The sequence below is a fragment of the Cetorhinus maximus genome, chromosome 12 (assembly GCF_964194155.1).
Source record: "Cetorhinus maximus chromosome 12, sCetMax3.hap1.1, whole genome shotgun sequence".
In the NCBI taxonomy this organism is placed as follows: domain Eukaryota; kingdom Metazoa; phylum Chordata; class Chondrichthyes; order Lamniformes; family Cetorhinidae; genus Cetorhinus; species Cetorhinus maximus.
Genome location: NC_135890.1, coordinates 112717178 through 112744916, shown reverse-complemented (window position 1 = coordinate 112744916; position 27739 = coordinate 112717178). Strand labels below are relative to the sequence as shown.

Here is a 27739-nt window from a genome sequence, read left to right as displayed (position 1 = left end):
GTTCAATTGACGCATTAAAGCAGAACGATTTTCTCCAGCTTCTTTTTATGTAGACTCTGTTCTATCAAATCTAATTTGGACAGTGACAGATTGCAAGCAGCAGCCTCCAATCCCATTGCGAAGGCTGTAACTCATCCCCAGTAATGCCTCAAGCAGCAAATGCAATTTTCATCAGTGGCAATGTTGAGGCACAGAGCACGATGAGATCATCATAGCTACTTAAGTCATTAACCTTTTCACCCGGTCAGTTGCAAGGTTGCGGGAAATTTTCATTTTGTTGCTGAACACCTCTGACTGTTGTAAGAGTGAATGCTTACAGCGTTGCCATAGAATGGATATATTTTCATGGAGCTTGCCATGCTTTTCGAGTGTGGCTGATAGCACTCGCTCTAGTCAGAAGGCTGTGGGATTCAAGCCCCACTCCAGGTCTCGAGCACACAAACCAGGCAGACACTCCAGTCCAGTGCTCTGAATGCTGAATTCTGAGGGTAAGAATCGCCCACAAACTGAAATATTAAACCAAGCTGCTGTGTTCAGGTACATTTTCCCTTGGCTTCAATGGAAAGTAAAAGGCAGGGTTGCTAACTGTGGTTAAATGTATTCCTGGAGGTTTCATTACATGACTTGCCACCTTAGTTGGCCAATGCATCCATCCTTGTGACACACTGCCTTCCTACACCAATTAGAAAGCACAATTACCCAATTGAATGATGTTTGACTGTTAGCAAACACAGCAAACAGCATTTCCCCCTCCCACCCCACCCCTGCATTTTCAATATTTTTATACCTGCTAAAGAGAAATGTTCAGAGAAAATGACCAAAGAAAACAATCATTTTTAATGTCCCGATGATTATTCTCAAGGATTGCATTCAGCATGTGTCCTGGAGATTGGCCTTCAATTCCTGGAGACTCCATGCCAATCCCAGTAAAAGGGTGTGGAAAAGAAAATATGCAGGTTAGGTTCATGTTACTACTATGTGGTTAACTGTTAGGGAGAAAAGTATCCCAAAGTCCATTTAGAGAGAACTCTATCTACTGCCAATCAAATGCCATGAAGTTTATGTGTTAAGAGATCTGACAATATAACAACAAGTTGCATTTGTACAACACCTTTAACAGCATTAAATGTCTCCACGTGCTTCACAGGGGCATCATCAAATAAAATTTGACACTGAGCCGTGTAAGGGGATATTGGGACAGGGGACCAAAAGATTTGTCAAGGAGGTAGATTTTAAGGACTATCTTAAGGGAAGAGGTAGAGAGGCCGTGAGGTTTAGGCAAGTTTTTCCAGAGCTTTGGGACTCAACAGCTGAAAAAATGGGACTGCACAGGAGGCTAAAATTGGAGGAATGTAGATATTTCAAAGGGTTGTGGCCTGGAAGAGATGAGGTGAGAGTGACTGCCTTGACATCAAGGCAGCATTTGACTGCGTGTGGCATCAAGGAGCCCTAGCAAAACTGAAGCCAATGGGAATCAGGGGGAAAACTCTTCACTGGTTGGAGTCATACCGAGCGCAAAGGTTGTGCTTGTTGGAAGTAAATCATCTCAGTCCCAGGACATTACTACAGGAGTTCCTCAGGGTAGAGTCCTAGGCCCAAACATCTTCAGCCGCTTCATCAATGACTTTCCCTCATCATAAGGTCAGAAGTGGGGATGTTCACTGATGATTGCACGATGTTCAGCACTGTTCGCGACTCCTCGGATACAAGAAGCAGTCCATGTCCAAATGCAGCAAGGCCTGGACAATATCCAGGCTTGGGCTGACAAGTGGCAAGTAACATTCACACCACACAAGTGCCAGGCAATGACCATCTCCAACAAGAGAGAATCCAACCATCGTCCCTTGACATTCAATGGCCTTATCATTGTTGAATCTCCCATTTTCAAAATCCTGGGAGTTACCATTGACCAGAAACTGAATTGGACTAGCCATATAAATACCCTGGCTACAAGAGGAGGTCAGAGGCTAGGAATCCTACAGAAAGTAACTTACCTCCTGACTCCCCAAAGCTGTCCAACATCTACAAGGCACAAGTCAGGAGTGTGATGGAATACTTTCCACTTGTCTGGATGAGTGCAGCTCCCACTCAAGAAGCTTGACATCGTCCAGGACAAAGCAGCCTGCTTGATTGGCACCACATCTACAAACATTCACTCCCTCCACCACCAACGCATAGTAGTAGCTGTGTGTACCATCTACAAGATGCACTGCAGAAATTCAGCAAGATTCCTTAGATACCGCCTTCCAAATCCACGACCAGTACCATCTAGAAGGACAAGGGCAGCAGAGACATAGGAACACCACCAGCTGGAAGTTCCCCTCCAAGCCATTCACCATCCTGACTTGGAAATATATCACCATCCTTTCACTGTCGCTGGGTCAAAATCCTGGAGCTCCCTCCCTAACAACGCTGTGGGTGTACCTATGCCACATGAACTACAGTAGATCAAGAAGGCAGCTCACCACCACCTTGTCAAGGGCAATTAGTGATGGGCAATAAATGCTGGCCCAGCCAGTGACACCCACATCCTGTAAATGAATGAAAAAAAGAGGTAGGGAGAGGTGAGGCCATGAAGACTTGAAAACAAGGAGAATTTTAAAGACTGAGATGCCCAAAGAGCATAGCGGCGATAGGTCAATGGGACTTTGAGTGAGTTATTTTTTTGGACAACAGAGTAATGGATGAGCTCAAGTTTATGGATAGTGCAAAGTGGTTGGTTGCAGGAGAGAGCACTGGAATCACTGGGGAGAATTTTCTCCCTGTCGGTGGGGGGCTAAGTGGGAGCAGGCGTGCAGCTGATTGCTGCCCATGGTCGGCTGGGCGCCGCCATTTTACGTTGACAGGCCAATTAAGGCCAGCCCAGCGTGACGCGCACCCGGAATTGCTGAGCGCCCCCTGAGCGGGATGGGGGGAGGAGGCTGAGTCAGGGCCTGTGCTCTTTCGCGCATACACACGAGAGAGCGCAGAAATCTCCCTGAGGCACAGGGCTGCCTCAGGGAGAATAGTTTGATTATGAGGAATTAAAATAAAGAAAAAAAAATATTCAGACGTGTCCCCTCATGTGACAGTGTCACATGAGCTGAGACATGTCAATGAATTTTAATGAAAATTTTTATTCAATTTATCAACACTTCATGAAACCTCATCCCGCCCGTGGTTGAGGTTTCATGATAAATGTGAAGGCCGCCTGGGCTCTTCGCCTGCACACCCCCCCCCCCCCCCCCCCCCACCCCTCCGCCCGCCAACCTTAAGGTTGGATGGACAGCCCAGGCAACCAGCTTAATTAGATTATTAACAGCCTTAATAGGCCTTTGACAGATCGGTGGGCATGCAGCCGATTCCGATGCGCGCCCACCGAACTGAAGACGGAATGATGCACGGTGACATCGGGACGCACGCCCTGGAAAATCTTGTTTGATGTTTCTGTCCCACTAGCTGGTGTTGATGTAAAGACTAAGGCCGGAATTTTCCAGCCCCGTTAGTGGCGGATGTCCTGGGCTGTTGGGGCGGGGGGGTGCGGTGTGGGGAGACAATATGGTGAGAAAGCCAAAAATCGGTTTATGCCATCGTGAAGCCAGTTTGCGATCGTCTGCTCCACACGTCAATGGCGGCCGCGTTTCCTGTTGCCGCGCATCAGGAACCTAATTTCAATCCTTTAGCATCTCATTATAAGCCCTGCTCGCGGGAATCAACCCCCCCACATCAAATTTACTGCCCACCTCAGTGTGACTTCAGAACAGCTGTCTCCACGACTGCCTTTACAAGGCGTGCACCTGGCGCGCTGAACTTCGAGGGGGACCCTGAGCTGAGTGCGCACAATCGTGCGCAATATTCACAAGCATCGCCCATAGGATGTCGAGGAAGATCAGTCGCACACTTGCAGGGGGCACGGGGAAGTCACTTTTTCCTGGCTGGCTTCCTGTGCGGTGCCGGGGCAAGGGCTCCAGTGCGGGTCAGGCCAGTGGGCGGTGGGGGCAAGGCAGCACAGACTGAAGGAAGTACTCAAGCATATGCCAAGGGTGTGAGGGAAGCGGCCATGCATTTGGAAAAGCTTATCAAAAGTGAGCATTCTTCCGCAGCTGAGACCATTCAGCAGCTCCATTGACAGGTTTGGATTCGGGCCTCTGAAGCTTTTCTACCCACTCAAGCAACACAAAAGCTTGAAAATGCTACCAAATGCTCCAGATCTTTTCACCCCTCGGGCACAGATTGCAAATTAATGTGCATTTTATGGGGCAGCAGGACAATTGGACGACTGGGCAAGTTACACAATCCCCTTGCCGTGGCCATGGCGCAGTCACTGGTGGAGGCGCTCACAGCCCCTGGCAATGTCTTTACTCAGGTTTGGACCAGTATTCATCATGGTTCAAGCTAACAGTGCAGCCTTGCAGTGCGGGTTAGGAGATTGCCTGTGCCCAAGCTGAGAGCACAGCATGCAGTCCAGTGGGAAAAGCTGCTGCCAATCGGTCATGTGGAGTGGGGCAGAGGTGGTTGGGATCCTGGACAGCCAATGAGTGCACTACCTATTGGCCATCCCAACACTCTCCTGCATGCACGAAGGGGCCTTCAGACTTAGCAAAGAGAGGTTCTTATTACCAATGCTAACCCATGCGTCTCTCTCTTTGATCCTGCAGGAGGAGAACATCAGGATCATGGAGCCTGGTGATTTAGCGGTGTGCCTCATGACTTACAGGGAGCAGAGAAGAAGAAGGGAGCAGCGGAGGCACCTGGTTCAGCAAAGGGAGGAGCACCACCCTCAAGATGAAGGGGCAGCAAAGCCTGCTGTGCACACAGCTGAAAATCCACAGCGAGCCAACGCTCATAGGCACCTCACTAGACCCAGGGTCTATAGATGGCGCTTGTCATTCCTGTAGATGACCGAGAACCGGTGTGTCCGAAGACTGCGCATGTTTAGGGAACTGGTCAGTCATATATGCCACCCACTGCAGGATTTAGTGCCAGTGGGATATGGCGAGCAAACACAGCCAGTGGCCATGAAAGTGACAGCGGCACTCAATCTTTACGCCAGTGGCTCTGTTCAGGGCTTCACAGGTGACCTGTGCGAGATCTCGCAAGCCTCCACGCACAAACCTATCCACAAGTTCACGGGCACCATTTCACGAAGGCACAGGACTTTGTGCATTTCGCCTGGGATCAGGAAAGCCAGGAAGCAAGAGCGCTGGGATATGTGCAGATCATTGGTTTCCATAGGTGCAGAGTGCCATCGACTGTACTCATGTGGCACTGAGTTCTCTGTGGCAACAAGCGGTCAACTACATCAACCTCAAGGGTTCCGATCGCTGAATGTTCAGCCGATGTGCGACCACCTTAACTGCATCCTATAGGTCTGTGCACAATTCTCAGGGAGCGTCAACGACACCTACATCCGTAGCAGGTCTCAGATCCCTGGTATCTTCCAGGGTCCACTGAGGCTGCAGGGTTGGCTCCTCGGGGACAAGGGCTACCCACAGAGGACATTACTGCTGGCGCCTGTTTGGCAGCCTCAGACTGCAGCAGAGCGACGGTATAACGAGGCTCATGCTGCAGTTCGCAAATTGGTGGAGCAAACAATAGGCATTTTGAAAATTAGGTTCTGGCACTCAGCAGGTCTGGTTGCGCACTGCAATACAGTCCCCAGAGGGTGTCACACGTCATTGTAGCTTGCTGCATACTGCACAACCTGGCGCTGCAACAGGGGGTGGACCTGGCTAAGGAGGAGATGGAAGAGATGCACGTCTCCTCCGATGAGGAGGACATCAAAGGGGATGATGATGATGAGGTCCTTGGAGGCGAGGAGACCGGCGATGAGGCCATCGCACTGGCCAGATGAGGCAGGCGTGCTTGGGAGGCCCTCACTGCCACAAGACTCGTGGAGGATAATACCCAGGTGTAGTGAGGACAGTCCTGACATCCTCACCTTGCAACTGTGAATGTTTGACTCCTGTGTCACTGATGGCAGCGCACATATCCTCAGTGCTCAGGCTCCTGTCATGGAGACGCAGCGGAGGCAATAATAATCACTAGATTCCAGGAGGGTGATGACGACACGCAGTGAGGACACTCCATAGATCTTCACATAGCCTTTGAGAATGTCTGACTCCTGTCTGGCCTAAGGCAGCTCACTTGCTGTCTGAGATCAGGGTCATATCATAGAGACGCAGCCATGAAACATTGAATACATCGGATCCTTTGTCAGCCTTTAGCAACTGAGCCCTTCAGGAGCACAGCATCACCAGTCACAGATGCTGAAGAGATGGGGGTCAGCCCCACCTTAAAGGTGCTGAGAGGACACAGAGAGAATGATGGAACTCTGTAATGCCTGCCCACGGCATTGTGGCAGCAATGATAAGCACCATCGAGGTGTAGGCAGCACTAATGTGTCCAGTGTGTGTGAAGCCGGACCATCACTTTGACCTGAAGGTTATGCACTGCACAGGGAAGAGGCCCTGGACTGAGACACCTGCCTTTATCTTATACAGGAACAAAGGTTTCACATCTGAGTGACACAAACACTGCTGTTGTAGGGCGGCCAAGTTGTGCTATTAATGATAGCGTTGATCTGTAGACACTTCTTTGGTGGAAACATTAAGTTTATTTACAATATACTCAGCAGCAACTACATGTGTGCTTTCAACTCCAAATCAATCTCTACACCGAGTGCTATTGGTTACTACACATCATGAGATCTTGCCTAACAAGTATTATTCTTAAAGGTACATTACACACTAAATAAAACCATAATTATTACATTCCACCCCCCCCTTTAACTCGGCTATACATATTTTATTTACAAATACATATTTTTCAAGACAACATGATATTTACACTGGGTAGGGAATTTACAAGTTCAGTCTTTCAGGTAGTTTCATGGTACGTGTGGAATGTCGCAGCTCCACAACTTCAGATTCATTGTCAGGAACCTCCTTTTCCAGAGTTGTCTGAACATCAGGTGCTTCGATGGGCACTTGCAGTTCTGTATCCTCAACTCTTACAGGAACATCAGACATGTCCGTCCTGGGTTGAGTATCCTCAACAGGACACGCAGACCCGGTCATGGCCACTGGTGGAACCAAATCTTGGTGATTTGTCTCTCTCTTCCTTAAATGGTCCACATGTTTACAGATGATACAGACCTCCACCTCCACATGGTGTGATAGAGGTTCAGTCACCGCACTTATTATTTCACCCGTTAGCCACTTTGGTCCTTCCCAGAAGTTCTTTATATATACCGGCTCTCCCGCGGTAAATTTCCTCTTGCGACTATGCCAGTAGTGTCTAGTTTTCTGACTTCCCAACTCCTTGCCACCTTCCCTTCTAAATTCGGCATTATTAAGTTCAATCTCTTCCTGAGATAGCGTTTCAACAGTAACTCCGCAGGTGTGATACCTGCTGCTGTGTGAGGGGTAGTCCTGTAATGGAAAAGAAAGTGTGCTAGCTTGGTTGCCCAGGAATCTCCAGTTAGCTTTCTCATGCCTGTCTTGAACATTTGAACCACCCTTTCGGCCAGTCCATTTGAGGAAGAGTGATATGGTGCAGCTTTCACATGAGTGATACCGTTGAGGCTGATAAACCATTGAAGCTCAGCACTCATAAATGCCGCGCCATTATTGGAAACGACTACTTCTGGTAGCCCATGAATGGCAAAACTCTGACGTAGTTTCTCAATTGTAGCAGCCGACGTTGGTGACTTCACCTCGTATACGTCCAACCATTTTGAATGGGCATCGACAATGAACAGAAACATTGTTCACAGGAAAGATCCAACTGATCAATATGTAACCGCATCCAGGGTCTACCTGGCCACTCCCATGGGTGTAATGGAGCTGTCACTGGCAACTTTTGCAGTTGCTGACATTGCACATAGTGCTTTACTAAACTCTATTTCGCCATCCATCCCAGGCCACCATAGATAGCTGTGTGCTATGGTCTTCATTCGGGATATTCCTGGATGGGCACTGTGTAGTTCAATTAAAAGTGGCTCCCTTCCCTTTGTAGGAAATATCACTCATGCTCCCCATAATAAGATGCCATCCTGGCTGGTTATTTCATGTTTTCTGTTGAAGTACAGTTTCATTTAGTCAGATACGGGCTCCTGTGACCAAACATGTAACATTTGTTCTTGTACTTGAGATAGGACTGGGTCCTGACTTGCCCAGCCTCTGATCTGTTGAGCACATACTGGCGAGGAATCTAAGAAATTTAACAGCAAATCAAGTTCGGATGGAATTGGGATGTGCTCATCATTTTCTTGGAAATGCGAACGACTAAGGCCGTCAGCGTTTGCGATGTGATTGCCAGGTCTATGTACGAAAGTGTATTCATATGCTGCCAGAATTAAGGCCCATTGTTGTATTCTTGCTGAGGCTATGGGTGGTATAGCCTTGTTCTCACTAAACAATTCTAGCAATGGCTTGTGATCTGAAATGATTGTTTTCTGACAGCCATGTACGTACTGGTGAAATTTCTTGACACCAAAAATGATGGGCAGGCCTTCTTTTTCTATCTGTGAGAATCCCTTTTCTGCTGTGGTGAGTGTCCTTGATACGTGACCTATTGACTGTTCCGTGCTGTCATCTATCCGATGAGAGAGCACTGCTCCCATTCCATAGGGGGATGCGTCACATGTCAGCACCGATTCTTTTGTCTGGCCATAATGCACTAATAGATTGGACAAGTGCAACAATTGTTTCACCTTTATGAAAGATTCTTTCTGGGGTGCCTCCCAAGGCCTATGTTGGTTCTTTATGAGTAGGGAATACAGAGGGAGCATCACTGTAGACAAATTGGATAAGAAAGTCCCATAATAGTTGATCATTCCTCGGAATGATTTGAGCTCTGAGGTGTTCTTTGGTGCAGGTGCCTCTCTTATGGCTCTCACTTCCTCCTCAACCGGGTTGAGGCCCTGTGAATCTATCCAGTGACCCACATAGATTAGCTCCCTCGCGTGGAACATGCACTTCTCATTTTTTAAATGCACTCTAATTTGCAAGAAATGTTTTAAGACTTCTTCTAAGTTTGCCAAATGCTCTTTTTCAGGGAATCCTGTCACCAATACATGGTCTAAATAGACTACAACCTGGGGCAGTCCCTGCAGTAAGCTTTCCATTGTCCTCTGAAAGCTGGCACAAGCTGAGGAGACACTGAAAGGCAATCGTATATTGGTACAACCCTTCATGGGTATTAATTGTGACAAATTCGTGGGAGGCATTATCCAACTCTAATTGTTGACAGGCATGACTCATGTCAAGCTTTGTGTACATTGTCCCTCCTGCCAGCTTGGCATACAGGTCTTCGATTTTTGGAATGGAGCGCCTGTCTAGCTTAGCTACCTTATTAAACGTCAGTTTGTAGTCTCCACAAATGAGGACGCTTTGGTCAGGTTTAAGGACGGGGACTATGGCTGAACGGGTTCCAAACGAGGGAGGTAATGTATTTGGGTCACTGGGTAGATTCAGAGGGCCTCCACCCAGTTGAGGAGAAGGTGAGAGTCATAAGAGAGGCATCTGCGCCAAGGAACACCTCAGAGCTCAAATCATTCCTAGGAATGTTCAACTATGATGGGCGTTTCTTACCCAATTTGTCTACAGTGCTGGTCCCCTTGTATTCTCTACTCAAAAATAGCCAACATTGGTCTTGGGAGGCATCCCAGAAAGAAATTTACATTAAGGTGAAACAATTGTTGCACTCATCCAATCTATTAGTGCATTATGACCAGACAAAAGAGTTGGTGCTGACATGTGACACATCTCCCAACAGAGTGGGAGCAGTGCTCTCTCATCAGATGGACAACGGCATGGAATGGTCAATAGGTTATGTATCAAGAACGCTCATCACAGCGGAAAAGTGATACTCACACATAGAAAAAGGCCTGTCCATCATCTTTGGCGTCAAGAAATTTCACCAGTATGTACACAGCCGCCATTTTACAATCATTTCAGACCACAGGCCATTACTAGGATTGTTCAGTGAGGACAAGGCTATATCACCCATAGCCTCAGCAAGAACACAATGATGGGCTTTAAGAACACACTTTCGTACATAGTCCTGGCAATCAAATCGCAAACGCCGATGCCCTTAGTCGTTGCCTTTACAAGAAAATGATGAGCACATCTCAGTTCCACAGGAACTTGTTTTGCTGTTAAATTTCTTAGATTCCTCGCCAGTATGTGCTCCACAGATCAGAGACTGGACAAGTCAGGACCCAGTCCTATTTCAAGTACGAGAACAAGTGCTACATGGTTGGTCACAGGAGCCCTTGCCTGATGAAATGAAACTGTATTTCAACAAAGGACATGAAATAACCAGCCAGGAAAGCATCTTATTGTGGGGAGCACAAGTGATAGTTCTTCCAAAGGGAAGGAAGGCACTTTTAATTGAACTACACAGTGCCCATCCAGGAATTTCCCGAATGAAGACCATAGCACACAGATGTCTATGGTGGCCTGGGATGGATGGTGGCATAGAGAGTTTAGTAAAGCACTGTGTGCAATGGCAGCAACTGCAAAAATTGACAGTGACAGCTCGATTATACTCATGGGAGTGGCCAGGTAGACCCTGGGTGCAGTTACACATTGACTATGTGGGACCTTTCCTGCAAACAATATTTCTGCTCATTGTCAATGCCCATTCAAAATGGTTGGACCTAAATGAGGTGAAGTCACCAATGTCGGCTGCTATAGTTGAGAAACTACGTCAGAGTTTTGCCATTCACGTACTACCAGAAGTAGTCGTTTCCGATAATGGCACGGCATTTATGAGTGCTAAAATTCAACAGTTTATCAGCCTCAACAGTATCATTCATGTAAAAACTGCACCGGATCACCCTTCCTCAAACAGACTGGCTGAAAGGGGGGTGCAAACATTCAAGGCAGGCATGAGAAAGCTAACTGGCAAGTCCATGGCAACCAAGCCAGCACGCTTTCTTTTTCATTACAGGACTATCCCTTATATGACAACAGGTATCACACCTGCAGAGTTATTATTGAAACGCTATCTCAGGACGAGATTAAGCTTAATAATGCTGAATTTAGAGGGGAAGGTGGAAAGGAGCCAGGGAAGCCTGGAAACTAGACACGACTGGCATAGTCGCGAGAGGAAATTTACCGTGGGAGAGCCGGTGTACGTGAAAAATTTTGGGGAAGGACCAAAGTGGTTATCAGGTGAATTCAGTGCACTGACTGGACCTCTATCATACCACATGGAGGTGGAAGGCCAGATCATCCATAAATATGTGGGTGAGAGAGACAAATCATCAAGATATGGTTCCATCAATGATCATGACCGGGTCTGCGTTTCCTATTGAGAGAACTCAGCCCTGAGCTGATATGTCTGATGTTCCTGTAAGAGTTGAGGATACAGAGCTGCAAGTGCCCATCAAAACACCCAATGTTCAGGCAACTCCGGAAATGGGGGTTCCTGACAAGGAGTCTGAACTTGTGGAGCTGCGACATTCCACACGTACCAGGAAACCATCTGAAACACTGAACTTGTAAATTCCTTACCCAGTGTAAATATTATGTTGTCTTGAAAAATATGTATTTGTAAATATATGTGTAGCCGAGTTAAAGGGGTAGGAATGTAGTAATAATGTTGTTATTTAGTGTGTCATGCGCCTTTAAGAATCATATTTCTTAGGTGAGATCACATGATCTGGAGTAACCAATAGGAGAGTAGCACGGGCTACCTCAACAGTAAGTGTAGCGATAGAGGCCGGGATTTTCCAGTCCTGTCACAGGTGGGACCCGCTGTAGGCGAGGCGGCGCCCCAGCCAGAAGTCCATTGACTTGCGGCAAGACCGGATGATCCCGGTGGCGGGCAGGTGTGGAAAACCCCGCCCAGAGTTGGAGTTGAAAACACATGTGGAGTTGCTGCTGAATATATTGTAAATAAACTTATGTTTCCACCCAAGGAGTGTCCGCAGATCAACTCTATCATTAATAGCTCAACTCGGCCACCCGGCAACACAAACAGAGTTCAATAATTCAATGGAGGCTGGTAATTTATCAGATGGCATTGGGGGATTAAATGCCTCGAAGCGGCAGGATTGGCCTTTAGGGAGCAAATCTGCCATCCCTACCCAAGTTGTCCTAAACCTGACCGCTGTCCCACACTATGGAGCAAGTGGCTCGGTTCAGGCAACGAGGAATGGCAATTAGCGCAACAATATCAGCATTGGTCACATCCCAAGAATAGATGGTAATAAAAAATAATCACAGAGAATTTGTAAGGTGCCACGACACAATGCATTCCAGATCATAACAACTCAATGAGTAAAAACATTCTCTTCATCTCTCTGACATTTTTGCGAATTCTATTAAATGTGTCCTCCGGTTACTTACCTTCCTGCTGGTGGAAGCCATTTATTCTTATCCACTCTATCAAAATCAACTGTCAAAATATCTTGCTTTAAAAAGCATTAGATTTATCAACTGATCTTCTGATGGGCACCGAGGTGAATCCAAATGAAACTCCTCGTGTTACTTTTTTGGCATTTGGGTATGAGTGCTATTGTTAGATTATCATAGAGTCATACAGCACAGAAGGAGGCTATTCAGCCCCCATCATGCCTATGCCATCTCTCTGAGAAAGCCACGTGATTAGTCCCACTCCCTTATTCTTTCCCCATTAACTTCTTGAAGCCTATATCTAATTCAAAGTTACTTCTACCACCCTTTCAGGCAATCCACTCCTGATCACAACAACGTGATGAGTAAAAAAATTCTCTTAATGTGTCTGACATTTTTGCAAACTCTATTAAACCTGCATCCTCCGGTTGCTGACCTGGCTGCCAATAGTGGAAGCCATTTCTTCCTATCCTACTCTTACAAAATTTCTCATCATTTTGAAGACTTCCATTAACTCTCTGCTTTAAAGAGAGCAATCCCAGCTACTCTGGTCTCTCCACATCACTGAAGTACATTCCTCATCCCTGGTCCCATTCTGGTCAATCTCTTCTGCACAATATACAGCAATCAACAGCGAATGTCTACAGAATATGCTAGAACCCTTGGAAAAATTTCGATGTTTGGATTTAACAAACCACTATGAATGGGGCAAGCGTCGAGGCTTACTTAAATGACACAAATTTGCCAATTCCTGCAGCCAGTGGGGGAAATAATTGGATGCTTGTGAACTTTAATTTTCGTTAATATTAAATTGTAATTTGCCTGAAACTGGGAAATGAATAATATAGATATTCAGAAGTGTAGGACTAATTTGGAGTGTTTTTTTTAAGAAGAAGCCAAAACGTGTTTATTGCTGTAGTCTAGGAGGACAAATCATGAAATGCGTTTTTTTTAATTAAGTGATTGCTGATTTGTATAATTTATTCAGACACAGGAGCAGAGTCTAATTTCCTTCACGATTCACTGCACAGAACAGCTTCTGTTAATGTCCCAGAAACAGTTTGTTAGAATGATTTCTCTCAGCCCCCATCACATGACGCTGCTATAGTGCCAGTAGCAGTCGGAGCCTGTTGTTGGACTGATGCAAACCTAACATTACTGAGCTAGACTGCCCACGTTGTGCTGCTTTCTGGCCAGGTGAAACCAAGCTTCTGTTTGCCATTCAGTCTGAATGCTGGTTACAATTTAACTTAGCAAAGACGCAATGGGATGGGCCCTCTCCCCTACCATTAAAGAGAGCGGAGAACTCACGGCCAATCTGAGTGATGGTGAAGAAGTGTAAAGCCATTTCCTCAGGCGGCCCTCCATCGTTGTCAGCTTGCCTCAGTGGATCAGCCGCTCAGACAGGAAATGACGCCTTGCTCCAGGACGTGGACACACAATCTAGGCTGGCACCTGATGACAGGGCAGAGGGCACGCTCTGCCTTCCAAACAGGACATGAAGCCAAGGCCTCTTCTGCCTGTTCAGGTAGACATAAAACATCCCACGGCACGATTGAAAGTGCAGCAAGGTTCTTTCTTGTCATGTGGTAGACAGCATTTCTCCCTCAACCACCACCGTGTTAAATTAACAGATCATTCCTTAAATTTGCTGTTGTGGGGCCTTACTATGTGCATTTATGCTGTCACCTTGGCCCACATTAGCAACTGGAATTACACTTCAGCAGCCACCCATTGACTGTGAAACACTCTGCCTCCCAGGAGAGAATTCTGCTCTTCTCTGCTCCCCATATTCATTTTATGAAACCATCTATTTATACCCAAAACAGAAGCAGTGTCTCAGGGGAAGGGCAAGGGGGTGGGGGGAGTTGGGGTGGGGGGAGTTGGGGTGTGGGGAGCTGAGGGAGATAAGCACACTGTTAATTATTTTGATTAAATATTGTTGGGAATACACTTTTGCTGTATTGATAATTATTAGATAGTGAATATTTTGCGGGGTTGATATTTCTATCAAAGGCAGGGAGGTTTGGAAACAGAACATTTTTGTAGGTTTAGAATACAAGGACAATAAAAATACTCCGATCAGATCACAGCTTGAAACACAAAAAGTGCCATTCGCCTCATCCACAGCGCAGACTCTAACTTCTCCAATGCAGCTTCCTGCTAACTGCATCTAAATCCACAAAAGGTAAAGAGGCACGTCCTGCAGGGTAAACATCTGGAAATGATGTGCATCTGTCACAAGTGCAGAAGTGCAGCCCACACCTTGTCCTTACAAAATCGACTGCACTGGTGTAGCATTCCCACTCCCCTGATACTTCCAATTCCCTTCATCCTGGCGCTGTCACTTAGCCAGATGTTCATCAACCAAGCTGAGCTGTTGAAATTACCACTAGTTGACAGTTTTAATGGGCAATGCAGGGTCCTTTTTTCACAAGTGATAGTTAAAGTAATTGGTGGCTATATTACTGATTAAAGCAGCTGTACAGACACTAAAGGCAATTCAAGCACAGGCTTGAGCCGTGAAGATCAGTAAATGCGGCATGGGCTCAATGGGCTGAATGGCCTCCTTCTGTGCCACAATGACTCTATGGGCGGAATTTTCCCATCCTGCCCCTGGCGGGTTTCACGGTGGGTGGGAGCGGAGAATCCAGCGGCAGGCAAAAAGTCTGACATTCGCCGGCATAAAAACTGTTCGCAATTCTCCCGATGGTGGGTTAATGATCGGTTATCCTGCCGACTAGTGGCGTGAGTGCCATTTTTATTCATTAACAACTCATGAATGCTCATTAAAACAGCTTCCCTTCGAGGTGAGTGCAGCATACATAGCCTACCCGACATAGCACTGCGCCGGTTGAAATGTTGAAATGGATGCCACACTGCTGGGGCTGTAGGGTTGACCTGCTCCTGCTCTTGGCCTACATTGTCCCAAAGGTCACCACTGTGCTCATGCAGGCCTCCGCTTTCAGACAGTGACCAAGACTGTGGCTGGGGTTGGGGACTGCAGGGGTCTGCTACTCCCGGTGGCTGAGACTGTTGTCCACGAGGACATCACTGTGCAGTGGTAGTCAGGCAGAACTCCACTTTCAGAATCTAGCACTTCAACCGGGGGTGGGGTGTGAGGCGAGGGTGGGGATGATGAAGACAAGGTGGGCAATAGGGAAGGAAGGCCGTGGAAGGGCTGTGAGGGGGAAGGGTGAGCACGAGGGGGGCAATAGGGAAGGAAAACTGTGGAATGGCAGTGAGGGGGAAGGGCGAACATGAGGGGGGCCTTTCTGGGGTTGCCCTCTAACCTTTTGTTGCCACAGGAGTGTACAGGAGTCTGCTTAGAAAGAAAGGAGGAAGACCTCCTTGTGATGAAAACCACTGAAAGCCAATCACTTCATTAGCACTGTTAAAGGGCTACTCAGAACTCAGTAGCTTCACATCACAATCGCTGCATCTCAAGAGTAACACTTGGAATGTAGAATTTGGGAATGCAGGCAATAGTGAAGGAGGCACAGCTGTATCATATATGGCATTCCATCAATGAAGGCCTGTCACATGTTCACCTGAATTAACATTCCTAACGGGCCAAAGGGCATCCATTCATTGACCATGAATAACTGATCGGTCATTAATATGCCACATCAGAGACTGGCGCACAGAGCTAGGTCGGGTCATTCATCAGGCTGAAGCTTTAGCATCCCACGCAGGACTCAAGATGTTACGTATCTGCAATGCCACCTTGGTCATCTCGATGTGTGTGCTAGTGTCTCAGGGACAAGGTGGCATCAGCCACCACGCAAGTAGAGCAGAAAAAACTATGAACCCTTACAATTTCCAAATGTGTCATCTTCTGAGCATCACTTTCTTGCCCCTTGAATCATTAATGTCTTCAATGTTTCCTTTCAGAGAGAAGACAAAAGCAGATATGGATCCAGGGTTCAATGCTGCCTTTGTCAGGGTCCTAATGCAATGGAGGAGGTGAAGGAGGGAGAGGCGATGCTGGGTGCAGCTCCAGCAGGAGGCCACACCTGAGGGACATGGTCAAGTGGAGCCAGAGCATGAAATGAGGGTCAGCAGGAGAGATCCAGACAACAGAGGTGAATAGCGAGATCTAGAGTTTATCGTAGAAGAGTCTCCTATTTACAAATGAGTGAGAGGCAATGCCAAGCATGTCTATGCTTGTCCCGAGCTCTGGTACATCACATATTCCACATTCTTTGTGAAGACCTGCTTCACCTGTATAAAGAAGAAAGGAAGGCATGTGGTGAGAAGGGATGGAGCAAACACTGGGTAAGGTGCATGTGCCCTGTGTGTCATAAGCCCTCCCCAGAAGGGTCAGAGGATGGAGTGTGAGCAATATGATAGATGGGCTGGTGGTGAGAGAGTGAGTGTTAATGTGTGTCCCCTGCTAATGGTTGTGTGAGATTCCTGAAGAGAGTGGCCGTTTGAGTGCATGATGCCATTATGGGAGCCTGATATTGGAGAGAGTTGAGAGATGACTTACCTTGGCGGAGCAGATGAGATCATTCATCCTCTTCCTGCACCGGATGACGTTTCGGGCACACTTGCCAGATGCACTGACCTGCTCCGCAACAGCCTCCCAGGCCAGAGGCGTGAGGGTGCTGTTCCTCCTGGAACTATCCCTGGGATACAGGACATGCCTGTGCGCCCGCACTCCTCTGTTCAAGGCCTGGAGGGCCTAGTGGGTGAACCGGGGTGCTGCCGTCTCCTTGAGGCTTTCGGCCTTCTTCTTGTGGTCAGAAGACATCCCTGCATGTGTCCTGACGACGGGTGGGCTGGAGAGAGTGAGATGTATGTGTTGGACTGGTGTTTATGTGTGGCACCTGGACCTTTGACCCCGCCAGTTGATCGCGGGCAGGCGAATCAGCTCCCGACCCGCCAAGTGATTCGATACGATACTCGCCTGTGCATAGCTAATGAGCTTCTAAGCGCAGAATCGGGCGTGAGTTCCCACCATTCCGGCCAGTGGGGTGGGCACCTCCGAAACTGCCGGCCAACGCACTTAGTCTCATAAATGGAAAATTCCACCCTGTGACTCTATTTGTACCACGTACTTTGTGACAAATATGGCAACAATTTGAGTGACAAGACTTTGGAAAAGTGCTCCACAGCACCACCTATCATCACAGCACGCAATTACACCATGGCTGGTGGTGAACAGGATTTTCATTCCGAGGTTTACGTGTTCAGTTGGAATGTTAAACGTGACGATAAATGATGACAATAGAAAGTTGGACAGAAAGAGTGTGCAGGCTCTTAGGATATTGTGGTCGCAAATTTCGGCTCTGGTCAGCTGCAGGAGTGACCTCCACCCTGACTGGATTTAGTTAAAGGGCAGATAAAGTGCTTTCGATTTACTTTTGTTGCTGCAAAGTCTGTGGAAGGACTGCAACGTGCCCTTGGAGGGATTTTGCTGCCTTCTTGGATTTGAAGGAAATGTTGCTGCATCCTGACAGGGAGGTCGGAGGCATTTTCTGCCCCGTCACCAGAAAGCCTACTAGAGTTGTGGTGGCTATAGATCCTGTGCCTCTTAAACTGTAATATGACAGGGACATGGAGCACCGAGGCAACAGAGAGGGGAAGCTGTCTACAGAGGGAGGAGGAGGAGGGTTCTCAACAGAAGGCCCTTTCCTCCAAGAGCCTTCAGGAAGTACCTACCCCACCTCCACCTCAGCCAGGAGCAATGGCGAGGCACCTGGAACTCAGGAAGAAGTGGTCACAGATTGTGCCACCTCCAGGGCCTGGAGCTGTACAGCAGGGTGAAGATGGTGCTGCCTGTGGGTGGCTGTCAAGGTCACTATCTGCCCTCAGTTTCTATGTGTAGATCCTACCAGGTGGGAGCAGGCGACATAGCCAACATTTCCCAGTTTGCGGTTGATCGCTGCATCAGGGAGGCCTTGGACTTCCCCTGAAGGAGAGGACCCATCCTTATCTCAGCCCCCTTACCAGAGAGAAGGAGAAGGAGTGTGCACGGGGCTTTGCCAGGGTCACAGGATTCCCAGTGGTGCATGTGGCTCTGTGGGTGCCATTTATAACTGGGGAGATGTAAACAGCAAGGTCTATGACTCCATCAACATGCAGTTGGTGTGCAACCAGGAACAGAAGGTGATGTGCAACAATGCCCATTATCCTGGCAGCAGCCATGGCACCTTCATGCTGAGGTAGTTAGCCGTACAAGCCGAACTCGGACCACCATGATAGACCAGAGTTTGTTGGTTTGGGGGCAAGGGTGCCTGCTTTACACCTGGCTCAACACTACCCTCTGCCACCCTCCGCCTGGTGAAAGGCTGTTCACTCAGGGGGACTGCAGATGGCCTTCAGACTCCCCCGAGCAGCTCCGGCCCTTGCTGGCCTGGCTCCAGAGTGCACCATCTCGGCGCGGGCAGCAACAGTCTGGGCCGGCTGGATAACAGGCACCAGAAGGGGCGCTGGCAGAGTGACAGTGGTGGGAACACAAGTGCAGTCATCCTGAGAGAGGTTCCATGGAGCAAGTGCCGCAGTGTGTTGCTGGGTTGGGGGGCGGGGGTGGGTTAGGTGGGGAGTGGTAGCTCAGCAATGCTAGTAATCTGCTGGAGGGCAGACTGCTGCGAGAGGCTGCAAGCTCCCTTAAGCATTGAGATTGGCATCCATGATGGCAGCAGTCTGAGCCTGCATGGCAGCACGCATGGATCTGATGACCTCTGTATGAGCTTCCACTTCAGCGCTGAGGCATTGGGTGGCTTCCATCTGTGCCACAGTGGAAATTGAGCTATCGGTCACCAGATGCTGCATCACAGCTGGGTCCACTGATGCAGTCATGGAGTTGGTCACCACTCCCACCCTGGAAAGGATGGACCCCAAGTGCTGAGCGAAGCCCTGTACCTCTTTTGAGATGGACTTCTCCAAACGCCTTGACAAGGGTCTGTCTGGCAGGCCTGTCAATGAGCCAAGCATTTCGGTGGGAATGTTCATTAGTGTTCTCCTGCTCCTTCGAGGTCCTCATCTGAGTCCCCTGCAGTAACACTTACTTGCGACCTCACCCTCTAGTGGACTGGCACATAAGCTATCCTTTCCCCCTGACCTGGCTGCAGCCTCCTCAAACCCAGTGACTAACCACATGCTGGCGCCAGCTCTGAGTTCCACATAGTCCCAATATCTGAGCTGGAGGCTGTGATTGTCAGATCAAGTGGTGATGCTTCTTCATCAGTGATGCTGCTCTTGCCTCTCATCGTGAGGATGGTTGGGCAGGCAGCAGTCTTTGGGTATCTGGCAGCATAAACGCAGGGTTGTCGGGGTGGGGGAAAGGGAGTTAGGGGTGAAAAGCACAAAGTCCACAGTCACACCATTTGGAACAGTGCTTGCTAAATCTTTTCCCAGTATGAGCCCATTTTAATGCCTCAGACAATGTGTGACCCCTCCACCCAGAGTGAAAATTTGGGGGGGTATGCAGATTGTTGAGTAGGGTGGGGAGGCTCCAGCTGTTGAGCCATGGGCAGCACCGGAGTTGATTTTGGTGCTAGTTGATTCTCCCAAAGGAAACTGAAGACCGACCTTTCCCAGGCTTCTTTCTTTGCAGAAATTGGGCCTGAGAGAGCAGTCCTTTAGGCCGCGCCCACCCACCAAAAAAGGGAAAGGGCCTTGTGGCTGTCAGAAACCAGCTCGAGCTCCATGGCAGCCATTGCTGCCTCAGAGTTGGCAACCCCACTGGGGATCGTGACCCACAGTTTGGGAAGCCCTTATCCAGATCTTTCACTTCATGCTAGGTAGCAGGATGAGGGCAAGGTGGGATTTGAGAATTGGCAGAAACGTACTGCCACCCTCAACGTTCTCAGCAATGCTGGATACAACAGGTTCTATAAAAGCCATCCCCGAGATGCGGAACACCGTCTTTTCCAGAGGGCTCAGGTGACGCTGATGTGCCTCATCCCCCTCTGGTTCTGCTCTGCTCCCTCTTGTTATGGGCCACCTTGTCCTGAGAAAGAGAGAGAGCAGAACGCCAGTGATGGTGTTACAGTGCATTTGGCTGATGAGCCTGCTGTGGCTGAATAGCTGGAGGTGTGTGGGAGGTGGGTGTGAGGCTGGCAGCATTGGAAGGTGTGTGAGGGCAAGGTGGAATATCTACATCAAAAACAAAAATTGCTGGAAAAACTCAGCAGGTCCGACAGCATCTGTGGAGAGAAAGGCAGAGTTACCATTTCGAGTCTGCATGACTCTTCTTCAGAACGTTCTGATGGAGAATCATACGGACTCGAAACGTTAACTCTGCCTTTCTCTCCACAGATGCTGTCAGGCCTGCTGAGTTTTTCAAGCAGCTTTTTGTTTTTGTTTCAGATTTCCAGCATCCACAGTATTTTGCTTTTATCTATGGAATGTTAGGCCTGAGTCCTGTTTTCGAAAGATTGTTGATGGATGGGGGTGAGGGAGGGGAGCTGTGGATGGAGGCTGCCATGCATTGTACAGTGTAAGGGATTGGTGGTGCATTGCCTAAGATGTGGCATTTGAAGATACATTCAGTGACCTTGACCACCCGTGTAAGGTCATTGAGCTTCTTGCATTGCAGCTGCCAGGTCCCCGAGGCCAGACTCTCGAAATGAACCTCCCCGGTCACCTGCTCCCATTTGCATCTGAGGGTTTGCCTTAAGGGCTTCCTGGGGTTCCCACTAGAAACATTGCTTCTCTCCTCCTTTCGGCCATTTGTACTAATGCCTCCAGCGCTAAAACCCAGGAGCCCCATCTCTTGTCTGTTGCTCCATTTTCCGTGCCTTTCCTTGTAGTCATTTCCTCCACAGATGGTCAGCAGCAATTTCAGTCTAAAGACTGCAGCTCCCCTTTAAGAAGGGGCAGGCTGCCTTAAAGATTTGCAGGTTAGTTTTAACACTGGCTAGCCATGCACGCTGCTGGGCCCCCTGTTGAGCACGCAACTAGGCAGCAGTCCGTACGGCATGCAGAAGTCATTGAAATGGGGGGGTAGGATAATGTTGGTGTGCTGCTTGCCACGGGACTACCCTGCTCCACCCTTAAACCCCTGTGCAAAAAATAGTCATGGAATTCACCCCCCCCCACCCCCCCCCCCCACCCCCTCCCGTGTCTTTAACCTGCAGTTTGATAACATTCCCACTACATTTCAACAAGAGCAAATGGGGGAAAGGCAGACAAATGAGATGTGTCAATCCACAAGACATTAAAGCTTTTAGAGCGTCAGTGCTGCCAATGGAAGTTCGTGCACTAATGTGAGATCAACATTTCTAACACAATAGAGAGCTACAAATAAGGAATGAATACTGTTTGCAGGTATTGAATTACCAAGATTATCACCAACATGAAGTCAGAAGGTTATGATTATCGTAAGTAAAGGGAAATTTATTTAAAGCAACATAATAATAAAAAAACAATGACCTTGGCAAGCTTACTTTTCCTGCCTTATCGGAACTCCCAGATAGGTTCGACAGGGGTGGTTCAGGACTGCATGGAGTCAGCAGTTATACTGCAGCAAACTGGAATTATACAGCCAACTGTGTTGTTCCGGGTTGCAGTAATGTCAGTCAGCAAAGAGCTCTGCCAATGGATTGAGGGCCATTGGATCGAGGGCCATTGGACTGAGGGCCATTGGATTGAGGGCCATTGGATTGAGGGCCATTGGATCGAGGGCCACTGGACTGAGGGCCATTGGATCGAGGGCCATTGGATCGAGGGCCATTGGATCGAGGGCCATTGGACTGAGGGCCATTGGTCTGAGGGCCATTGGATTGAGGGCCATTGGACCGAGGGCCATTGGACGTTACCAACTCAACACCTTCAAGATCATAATCACCAGAAATGACAACTTCATTCATTATCCATCCCCTCATTAAGCGCATCATTTTGGCAGCATGTAATCACTCCATTATCTCTTTCTCTGCCCAGTTACACTCTAATTCCACCACTTGTCCCATTTTCAAATTCCGACACTTACATCAGCACCTCAGATGGTCTGACCAACAACTACCTTGCCTCCATTTTGATGCTCTTGTTCTCATGAGAGTCTAAATGCTATCCCAACTTGTTTCTACAACAACAACATAACTTATATTTATATAGCACCTTTATTTAATAAATAGTCATTTGTTAGTACAGAACTTGAGTATTGCTGAAAAAAGAGGCTTGTCGAAGCTTTTTGTCTTGCACTCGTCAGGACACTTCAGAAGAATACCAATATAAGGGGAAAACAACAATTTATACTGTATGTGAAGAGAGTGCTGATTGGTTGGCAACTGGACCCTGATTGGTAGAAGCGTTGCCATGGAGAATGCACCAGTGATCATGACCAACTGCCAAGCATTATTTGAAATTTAAACCAGGCAGCTTGACCCAGATTGGTCAAGGCATTGCCCTAAGGAATGAATCAGTGAATGGCTGTCACTTATTTTGTTTAGTTGAAACAGGCACAATGTATGTACATGTTCTTTCTGTCTACAAAGAACAGGGCCCTGTGTATTAATATATGTAGCTTCCAGTACAAGCAAATGTGCCACACTGTGAGCCCAACTGGCAATCTTAAATTGGTTGTCAGTGTAATTCTTAGCACACTGAGGATTATCTAGCAAATGTTGTCCAATCACAGAATCACATTTAATATTGAACACTGTGTTTTGAGTTTTGTGCCACCATTGCTTGAAACAGTATTCACTGAACTTATGAACTCGGCAACTTGCGCAGTAGCAACACGAGTGGTATTCGCCACTTACAGGATGCTGCCATCAAGCCAAAAAGACTTCCTGACTGTCACACAAATGACTAATGTGGTATATGAATTTCAGTGCCAGTGTGATGCCAGGTATCTAGGCCGTACGTCCCAAAGACTGGCAGACGTATCAAACAGCATGTCCCAGCCATTATTCACAACGGGCAGGGTACAGACCATACCCAACCAACCCATGCTTGCAAAACTCATACCCAACATTAAATGTGATCCCGTGACTGAAAACATTTGCTAAATAATCCTGTGTGCTAAGAATTACGCTGACAACCAATTTAGGGTTGCCAATCAGGCTTGCAGTGTGGCACATTTGTGTGTATCGGAAGCTACATATATTAATATACAGAGCCCTGTTCTTTGCAGACAGAAAGAATATGTACACACATTGCACTTCTTTCAGCTAAACAAAACAAATGACAGCCATTCACTGACTCATTCCTCAGGGCAATGCCTTGACCAATCAGGGTCAAGCTGCCTGGTTGTTTTTTAAATGATGCTTGGCAGTTAACTGTCAGTCATCATCATCGGTACATCCTCCATGGCAAGCCTCTACCATCAGAGTCCACTTGCCAACTGGTTAACACTCTCTTCACGTACAGTATAAATTGTTGTTTTCCCCTTATATTTGTATTCTTGCAAAATGTCCTGACGAGTGCAAGATGAAAAGCTTCAACATGTTTCTTTTTTTATTTAATAAAAGGTCCCAAGGTGCTTCACAGGAGCATTATAAAACAAAATATGACACTGATTCACAGAAGAAGATATTTAGTCAGATGGCCAAAATCTTGGTCAAAGGGGTAGGTTTTGAGGAATGTCTTAAAGGAGGAAAGTGAGGTGCAGAGATGGAGAGGTATAGGGAAGGAATTCCAGAGCTTAGGGCCCAGGCAACTAAAGACGCAGCCAACAATGCTGGAATGATTAAAACCAGGCATACACAAGAGGCAATAATTAGAGAACTCGGATATCTCAGAGGATTACGGGGCTGAACGAGATTGCAGAGATAGGGAAGGACTAGGCCTTGGAGGGATTTGAAAACAAAGATAAGAATTTTAAACTCAAGATGTTGCTTGACTGGGCATCAACGTAAGTCAGAAAGCATAGGGGTGATAGGTGGATGGGATTTGGTCAGAGTTAAGACACAGGCAGTAGAGTATTGGACGACCTTAAGTTAATGGATGGTGAAATGTGAGAGATGAGCCAGGAGTGCACTGGAATAGTTAAGTTTAGAGGTAACAGAGAGGGCAGCCTCAATTGCAGGGCTTAAGTTCACAGACCAAAGGCTAAACCGAAAAACCTCCTGGTGACCAAATCATCCTCTTATGTGGGATTATATCCCATCATTAACTCCTCCTTCCAGTCTCCCTCCTCACACTCTGTATCCTCACCTCTAATTTTAGATGAGGAACTCAAAGCATCCTTTGTTTCCAAAGCTGAGCCCAATCCTTCAGCTGCCCCAACTTTGCAGTTTCTCTCCATCTTATTGTGTTCCTTTAAAGGGAAATACATACACAGAAGTCACATGACCGAAGCAGGCCATTTGGCCCAGCCAGCCCATGTTAGCATTTACCCTCTAAACAAGCAAATAGTTCACACATACCTGCCCGGTTCCAATAACCCTTCAACTCCTTTTCCATTATCCACCAACAAAATGAATCTTGAATATTGACGGCTCCTGCTTAACTGCTGACCCTCAAAGTAAATTCCACAGCCTCATCAACCTTCCCCTCTGTTCTAAACACTTTACATTTAATCTTGTACCTACGGCCACTCATTCTTGACTCTTCAACTATTGGGAACATTCGACTTCCATACCCTGCCCCATCATTTTGTAATTTTATCCACTGCTATTATATTTTTTCCACTTATTACAGCACTGAAAATAAGGGGAACGAGTTCTGTTTTATGCATATAGTGTGATTTGGATGCATCCACTGAGAACAGTGAATGAAAAGCAGAATACGGTTCGTGCATTATTGGCACCTGTAAAGTCACATATGTCAGATGGGACATCCAAGTTTGAGAAGGTCAATGCTCACTTGAAGGTCCAAACAACAGAAAAAAGATTATCATGGAAAAGGGCTTCAGTGAAAAACCTGGAAGAATTCAAAGTAACTCAGGTCAAATCCAAACTGGGAGCCATTAAGACAGGCTCAAGAACCAAGCCAGGGATCGGGGAATGATAGTTTTTCTGGGGTTTCTGTTGCATTATAGAACAATATCCTATTTAAATTTGCAGGGAACAAGTCCAGTCTTGGGTTTCCCTCCTTATGAAATAACTTCACTTGACAGCAAACGTATCAGTTAACACAGCACCTGCATCTCTGGGTGATATGGTTAAGGCCAGATTTTCCAAAAAAGAAGCACATCTCAGGAGCAACATTACCAAAAGGTTTGGGGGAACTGACCACCCGGAGCACAACTCATATTATCACCACGGAACAACGTAGCAGAAATGAACTGGGTGCCAGTAATGACACATTAGACTGGAAGAGTGATCCAAACCCATGAGTACATCTGAGCATTAACAAGGAACAATGGCACTTGGTATCATTGACTTGATCATTGACATTTGGGAAATAAACATCTACAACACACTTTCTATCAGAGACTGCAAGATGGTTGACTTAAGAATTGTGCATTGATGGATTCAACTGTAAGATTAGCATTGAGAAAATTACACTTCTGCAAAGGGACACTATTCTGTGAATCATCGCATCTTGGCAGTTTATCAAAATGATTCAATTCATTGAATGCTCTTAGGGGTTATTAGTTGGAGAAAGGGGGGCAGGAAAATCAGACACTCGGGCCGGAATTTTCCAGCCCCTCACGCAGGCGGGATCTTCCGGTCCCGCCGATGTGAATGGAGATTTCAATGGCTCACCGGTCCCACCGTGGGGGATCCCACCCAGCAAAGATATGTCCCACTCAGCAAATATATGTCCTTTAGGAGGAGAACAAGTAGAGAAAGCACATATCTCTTTGTGCTCCGCAGACTTCAAGAGGCAAATATTTTATTCTTCTGAAAATTGGCCCAGTGAAAGAAAGACTTGCATTTATACAGTGGTTTAGCGCACTGCCACTGCATTTGAAAACATTTCACACATTGAATGACTTTTTCAAGTGCCGTGACTATTGTTTTGTAGGCCATAGGTTTGTCAAATCAGACAGCTTTTGTCTACAGGCTTTCATAACGGGGCACACAGAGATGGGTCTACGGGGTCATCAAAATATTTTCCGACAGAGGCCAGCGTACTGTTCACCATGAAACGAGTATCGAAAAGTAATGCATTCTATTTTTTGTCTGTATTTATTGACTTCCTAGCACATAATTTAAAACAAAACTGTTCCTCTTTGGGTATTTAACTGCCTCTTAGAAATTATGTTAAGGGTCCCCCGGAGTCAGTTGATATATTCGGGGAATTTCCCCTACAGGACACCATTTAAATGCATTGATGTCACTAAAGGGAACAGCTGCTTCGTGGCGTAAACAGTGATGAGATGAGAGCAACCAGTAAATCTATTTTTGTTTTGGTGGGATTCATGAAAGTAGGTCACAAGGCAGAACTTGCTGCTTTGCATTGAAGAATGCCACAGAGCATTTAACATCTTACGGAGCAGGCAGACATGACCTTGGTGTTTCATCCAAAGGACAACACCTCCGGCAATGCATAGAGGAGTGTCATCTTAGATTATGTGCCTGGAGTGGGGCTTGAACACACTTCCGTCTGACCCAGAAAGGATTAGCAAGACACAGAGGGCAGGACATCGCCATAGCAGATAACGGTCTGAAAGAGCACAAGGTAAAAAAAAAATTAATTAGTGATCAGTCATGATACAGTTTGCATCTTAAAAGTCTGTAGATTTGAATGGAAGGGTTGATAAGAACACGAAGGAACTCTACATTTGAGATCCCAGTAAAGAATGAATTAAGAGTAGCAGTTGCACAACGAGGCTTCATGTTGACAGATGGAGGATGCAAGACAAGGAGAGTATATGTAAAATATTGCATATAGGACTTAGGCATAGTAGTAATGTCACTGAGCTATAATCCAGAGGCCCAGACAAATGCTTTGGGGACAGGGGTTCAAATCCTATCCCAGCTGCTGGTGGAATTTAAATTCAATTAATTAATAAGATATAGAATTGAAAGTTAGTCTCAGTAATGATGACCACAAAACAATCATTGATTGTCATTAAAAATCCATCTGGTTAACCTATGTCCGGAAGGAAATCTGCTGTCCTTACCTGGCCTGGCCTACATGTGACTCCGCACCCATAATAATGTGGTTGACTCTTAACTGCCATACGAAATGGCCTAGCAAGCCATTTGGTTCAAGGGCAATTAGGGCTGGGCAACAAATGCTGGCCTTGCCAGTGACATCCACATTTGGTGAGAGAATAAATTGAAAAAAAAAAGGTGAGATGGATCTTCTCTTGTGCCACCATATAGAGGAACCATTTTGGGGCGCATTCACAACTGGCCATGTGCAACAACAACTTGTGCCTCTAACATAGGAAAACACCCCAACTTGCATCTAAAGACGGTTATCAAACAAAATTTGACATTGAGCCAAATGAGGAATTATTAGGCTGACCAAAAGCTTGATGAAAGAGATAGAGTTTTAGAGGAGGAACAGAAGTAGTGAGGTAAAGTGGTTTATGGAGAGAG

The 27739-nt window shown here is 47.0% G+C and overlaps 1 long non-coding RNA gene across 1 annotated transcript in view; it reads right to left on the bottom strand.

Annotated features, from left to right (window-relative positions):
* Positions 1 to 27336, bottom strand: part of LOC144687883 (uncharacterized) — a 379008-nt gene extending 351672 nt beyond the window's left edge. Inside the window, exon 1 of the long non-coding RNA XR_013578237.1 lies at positions 27316 to 27336. This is a non-coding gene — a long non-coding RNA (uncharacterized LOC144687883). The remainder of the gene's footprint in view (positions 1 to 27315) is intronic.
* Positions 27337 to 27739: the final 403 nt, after the last annotated feature.